The following is a 6,000-nucleotide window of genomic DNA, read 5'->3' as shown; positions in this document are numbered from 1 at the left end:
AACAAGCCAAAATTACAGTAAGGCCGAACGAATAACCACCTAAGTAAAAAAAACAACGAATGTAAATAAACGACTAATTAACATAAAAGTGGCAAAATGAGAAAATACCAAAATATGATACAACACTTAAATTATCTAACCAGCACAAAGTAACTGCAGATAAATGAATCTCTTAACTATGACTGGGAAATTATAATATGGCAATCCCATAAAATTGTAAATGATATAAATATTATCCAAGGGTATATTTATTTGTGGGGCTAAAAAGCAAAGCAAGGACTTTCATTATTAAATGAACTATGGATTATAAATCATAAAATTTAAATGACCTTTAAAAATGATGACGTACCTCACAACCCATACTGTCCGTGTATGCTGTTTGTAAATGCAATAAATCACAATTGCTGTGCTGGCTCTTGATAAGGCTTCCAAGCAGAAGGCAACGTAAGATGCGGATCCATGGTACCAATCACTTATTTTTTCACCATGACGATAAAGAGGTAAGTAAATCCAATGTTGTCACTGGTGAAGATGGCTAAGAACTACATTCATTTTCATTAAAAGTCGTCCACTTCTCCTTTCTGTAAGAAATGTATAACGAGCAGCAAATCTCTTCAACGACCCAAACCATCTTAATTTTTAACAGGTTATTAAGGAATTGTCATCATTTTATGTAAACAAAAAATATTTAAATACTTAAAATGCAAGTTAAAATTAAAACAATCATTTACAAACTTACCAAATTACCATATTATAAAAAAGAAACAGAAAACAAAAAATAACTTAGTGTTATTTTTCAACACTCCTGGGAAGAAATCAAATTTTACATAAGGATTATGTAAATTTGATCAAATAAAGAAAAAAATATATTTAGTCTGAAATATCATCGTTTAGAATGCTTTTTGAATTTTTGCCGTGATATCTCAGCAGCTTTTCTCAGTGGACGTTTTCTAGAAACGTCCATGCCTGGAGTCTCTTCTTTCGATGCTACAGCATCCTCATCATCATCATCTGATGCTACAGCATCCTTATCAGACTTCTTCCTCAAGAGTGGTATTAAAGAAGTAATATGCCTTTTAGTTATTTCATTGGTTTTACCCTTCAGAACTTTTGCAGCAGTTACCTCTCCGTTGATATTCTTGAAAACTTCTTTGACAATTCCCATAGGATAATTAACAGGTTTATATCCATCATCCTTAATCAGCACAATATCGCCGATACTGATTTGTTTATGGTTTACAGGAGCATATCTATCCTTCTTATCAGTAGCTTGTTTAATTAAAGTGTTCATGAATTCCCGATGACAGATTTCCAGCAAGTTAGTTCTAACATGTTTCAGCTTCTCATAAGATGTTTTAATTTTTTATGTACAGCATCAAATTCAACCTGAAAATCCTCATCAGTATCAGGGTCAGCTTGTAATGCAGGAATAATATTCAATGAGACCAATGAATATCCATGAATAAGTTCCTCTGGCGTTATAGGGGTTGGTACATTATTAGAACAATCTCTTAATGCTTCCTTGAATGCAATAGGCCTTCTATTGATCAAATGTACGGCATGACAAACAAGATATTCAAAATCCCTAAATTCAATGACATTATTTCTGATTGACTTCTGTATCATATGCTTGGTCATTTTGACTACGCTCTCAACCAATCCTCCAAGCTGACTGCAACCCTTATAGTACTGCTGAAAATGGACTTTCTCAACATTCTTATCAGTTAAATACTGAACAGTCTCAGCATCCTTCAGGAAATCCTGAACAATATTGGCTCCTGCTACTATTTGCGTACCCAAATCACTTACTATAAACTGAGGAACTCCATATTCAAAAGAATGCAATGACAAAGCACGCAAAAATTCTTCAACTGTCATATCCATACAGATCTTAAGATTAACTGCTCGTGTGAACATGCATGAAATAACAAGGATCCAAATCTTGACTTTATCTTTCCCTTGTCTCACATAAAATGGACCACAATAATCAAGATATACATTACCAAAAGGTTTATCAGATGGACTCAATCTAAAATTCCCTATAGGCTGATTGATTAAGTTTGACAGGTCTTTGGTTATATCTCCGGCATACAACATATTCCTTCAGAATCTCTTAACTGTAGAGAAGAATTTTGGTATCCAGAACTTCCTGCGTAATTCTGTCAAAAGGGCATAGCAACCAGCATGTTTCAAAAGCAAATGTTCATCCAATATAATAAGTTTTGTTAGAGTATCAAAATTTCTCTCTTGATAAAAGAATAGGATAAGTTTGGTTGGTTACACTGCGCTTCTCATTAAATTTACAATTCACTCTTATTAAATTATGAGTGTCTGGATACAAATTCAACTGTGATATCAAATTAGGCATAGCCATCTTAGTTTTAGAGTTGCTACTTAAATAGTCAATAACATCTGGAAAATTTATTTGTTGATCCCTAGAGACGATTTGAGTCAAAGCCTTAGAGCGGAGGTCCTTCTTATCAAAGCCATGTGACTTGTTTATAAACCCGTTCCATCGATCCTCTTGTTCTTTAAAATTTTCATTCATAAGTTCCATATTTGCCTTGTTCCTTTGTAATTTTCTCGTGTTGGATCTCAATACTGCCTTTGCAAGGTCGAAATTCCGTCCAAGTAAATGACAGCTCTTTTCATTCCATAGAAGAGGCATCTCTAGCCTTCCTTCCTCGTTTCTCCTTGCGTTATCAAGGGTAAACTTAATCAAATTTCTATTACAATCTGGCATCAAGTTTCCATCTTCATTTTCTGGTTCACAAATAGATTTCTCATACACAGACAGCAGCATCTCATCAGTTGCACGTCTCAGCTCTGATTCTTCAATCATACCTTTTTCATTTAGAATAGCGAAGTTAGCTTGAACCTCCACATCGCATTCCAAACTTAAGCCACTTGGCTCACCCATTGAACTACAAATCCAATATACTTGCAGCATTCATCTATGCCATTAAATACAGGGATTTGTTTCCATTTAACTCACATGTTTCTCATAATCGGCAACAGAGCATGAATGCTCTGAACACCGAGAACAAGAAAATCCTTTGAAAGATAAGGTAGATTCTGTTGCATAATCTTGACATTACCCATTAACATCACTCCTGCCGATGATCCCAAATAAACAGATGGGTGATCATTGCCAAATTGTACAGAAAAATCCAATAAACAATGGGCGTCATTTGTACCAAGTATCAAGTCAAAGTCCTTTATTTTATCACTACCATCAGTCAAATATTTATCAGCTAATTTGAAGCCTTTTTGGCAAAGGCCCTGGCCACTTCTGAAATTCCTGGCAATGACAAATTTATATCTATGCTTGGCACACAATGCATGTATTACACAAGCCTTATCATCAAAGTTGCACTTTAATTCAACTATCTTGGATTTATACTTCTTACTTGAATTAAAACCATTGACTGTTAAAGAGACATTATCTTCTAACACTTTCAACTTATTATCACATGCAAGTTTTTCAGTTACAAAACTGGTCTGACAGCCACAGTCCTTTAAACCTCGAACAAGGGCTCCATTCAACATTTCACAGGTAAAAGTTGGCAAAACAGAGGCGCCATCAGAGGTATGCAAAGCCTTAGTTATAATCATCACATCACTGAGGTTTCCCTGTGTTTTGATTTACCTGCTTTTACTTCCTTGCCACCTCTCCCATTCACCTGTAGTTTTTCATCATGAGATTTTTCACCTTGATGATCACACAAAAAATGAAAAGTGCCAACCCTTACAAAAATAGCATTTCTTAAAGAATTTAAACTTGCATTTGTCAGTGGTATGTCCAATGTTAGCACATTTCTTGCAACCATTAAGTTCTTCTAAGCGTCTCAGCTTATGTTCTGGTTCTTTATATTTTATACACTTATGTGTTGCATGGTTTTCCTGGCAAGAGTGCACCTTTTCCTCGGAGAAGCGGCGTCAGCAGTACTAATTCTGTTAGTTTCATTATCCTCATATTTAACATTAACTGCAAGTGATGTAGAAGATTTTCCTCCTTGTCTCCCCTTTCATTAAACTTTCTTGTGACGTCCATATAACGTTCAGATGCTTCAAAGAATTTTTCCTTTATCTCCTCAAGTGATGGACGTACATGATTAGTCACATTTACCAGCTGAGCTTTAAAGGACTCATTCATGCCTTGCCAGATGAAATACTGCAAAATATCATCTACTTTGATTTCCAATGTAGAAAAAGTTTCAGTTACATTAGTAATTTTTCCAATATAGGAAAAAGGATCAGTACCGTACTCAAGCTTTATTTCACTTAATTGCTTAATTACATTGAATTTCTGCAGTGAACGAGAAGCCAGTGCTTCTTTAAGCAATTTCTTAGCATCAGTATAAGTCTGCTTTGAAATTTCAAGATTCTCGAGCAAAATTGAGGCTCTGCCTGATACCTGTTGCCTGAGAAGTAATAGTTTATCCCTCTCAGTGTAAGAATATGTGGCAATAGCCGATTCAAATTCAACAAGAAATTTTTCAACATTTTCACTTTCGGTGCTAGTGTAAACCGGAAGTGGAACTACAGGACTCTTCAAGAGACTTCTTGCGGTCTCAGAATCTTTGGCCTCAGGCTTAGAATCCATCAATTGCAAAACAGCAAAACAGGTATTTAATTTATCTGAGTAATCATCACAAGACTGCAATTCTAATAAGAACTCCTCGTCATTTTTCCCGTCTCCATACAAAGACTTCTGGATTACAGTATTAAGACTGTTCAACTGATCACTGTACGAAACCAGTTTAATTTGAACAGCCTTGCACTCAGTTTTATTCATACTCGTGAATTTATCATGTTCATTAAACAACCGCGTTACTTGGCCACGAATATATTTACGAGTCTTTAATTCTACACTCATTTCAATAAAATTTAAAGGATAGACCATGGACCCACAAACAAACGAAACCCCAACCCGGAAGCTAACCAGACAGCAAAAACAGCACCTTACTTAGGCCCCACGTTGGGCGCCATCTCGAAAAATTTACTACGTAATTGGAAAATTAATACAAAGAGCAATTTTCTTATTTTAATGAAACCTTCATAAAATTATGAACTTTAAAACTTTAATTAAAGAACAACTAAGAAATTGAATAAGATATAATAAAATGGTTTCATGTATTGCTGCTCAAATGAAAACCAATGCTGTTGTTGCTGCTGTCGAAGATGATCGCCTTAAATGGAGGTCAAAGCGATGGTCAAGCATCTCCAACTTCCAATTACCATTTTCAAGAACCCCTAGATAAATATAAAATACCAAATATCAGTTACACTTCAAATGGTAATTTAAACTATCGAAATCACTAATAAATTATTTAAACACAGGAATGCCATTCAAATATATGTATTGTATCAATAATGGATTTCACTTAACACTACTAAAGTAATAATTACCTAAAGGCAATGGTCCACTTTGCGTGTTAAGTATTACTTGTATAAAACAAGCCAAAATTACAGTAAGGCCGAACGAATAACCACCTAAGTAAAAAAAACAACGAATGTAAATAAACGACTAATTAACATAAAAGTGGCAAAATGAGAAAATACCAAAATATGATACAACACTTAAATTATCTAACCAGCACAAAGTAACTGCAGATAAATGAATCTCTTAACTATGACTGGGAAATTATAATATGGCAATCCCATAAAAATTGTAAATGATATAAATATTATCCAAGGGTATATTTATTTGTGGGGCTAAAAAGCAAAGCAAGGGACTTTCATTATTAAATGAACTATGGATTATAAATCATAAAATTTAAATGACCTTTAAAAATGATGACGTACCTCACAACCCATACTGTCCGTGTATGCTGTTTGTAAATGCAATAAATCACAATTGCTGTGCTGGCTCTTGATAAGGCTTCCAAGCAGAAGGCAACGTAAGATGCGGATCCATGGTACCAATCACTTATTTTTTCACCATGACGATAAAGAGGTAAGTAAATCCAATGTTGTCACTGGTGAAGATGGCTAAGA

At 34.6% G+C, this 6,000-nt stretch overlaps 2 long non-coding RNA genes across 2 annotated transcripts in view; both read right to left on the bottom strand.

Annotated features, from left to right (window-relative positions):
* The window catches only part of LOC136837980 (uncharacterized), a 1,079-nt gene extending 338 nt beyond the window's left edge, over window positions 1-741 (bottom strand). Inside the window, exon 1 of the long non-coding RNA XR_010852830.1 lies at window positions 350-741. This is a non-coding gene — a long non-coding RNA (uncharacterized lncRNA). The remainder of the gene's footprint in view (window positions 1-349) is intronic.
* A 4,378-nt stretch (window positions 742-5,119) lies between these two features.
* Window positions 5,120-5,999, bottom strand: LOC136837978 (uncharacterized). The gene is made up of 2 exons (XR_010852828.1): window positions 5,809-5,999; window positions 5,120-5,256 (listed from the first exon to the last, which is right to left on the bottom strand). It is a non-coding gene; the product is annotated as an uncharacterized lncRNA (long non-coding RNA).
* Between the last annotated feature and the right edge of the window lies 1 nt (window position 6,000).

This window comes from Macrobrachium rosenbergii, unplaced genomic scaffold (genome assembly GCF_040412425.1).
Source record: "Macrobrachium rosenbergii isolate ZJJX-2024 unplaced genomic scaffold, ASM4041242v1 13905, whole genome shotgun sequence".
NCBI classification, from domain to species: domain Eukaryota; kingdom Metazoa; phylum Arthropoda; class Malacostraca; order Decapoda; family Palaemonidae; genus Macrobrachium; species Macrobrachium rosenbergii.
Note: the sequence above shows the minus strand (reverse complement) of the source record. Positions and strands in the feature narration are given on the sequence as shown.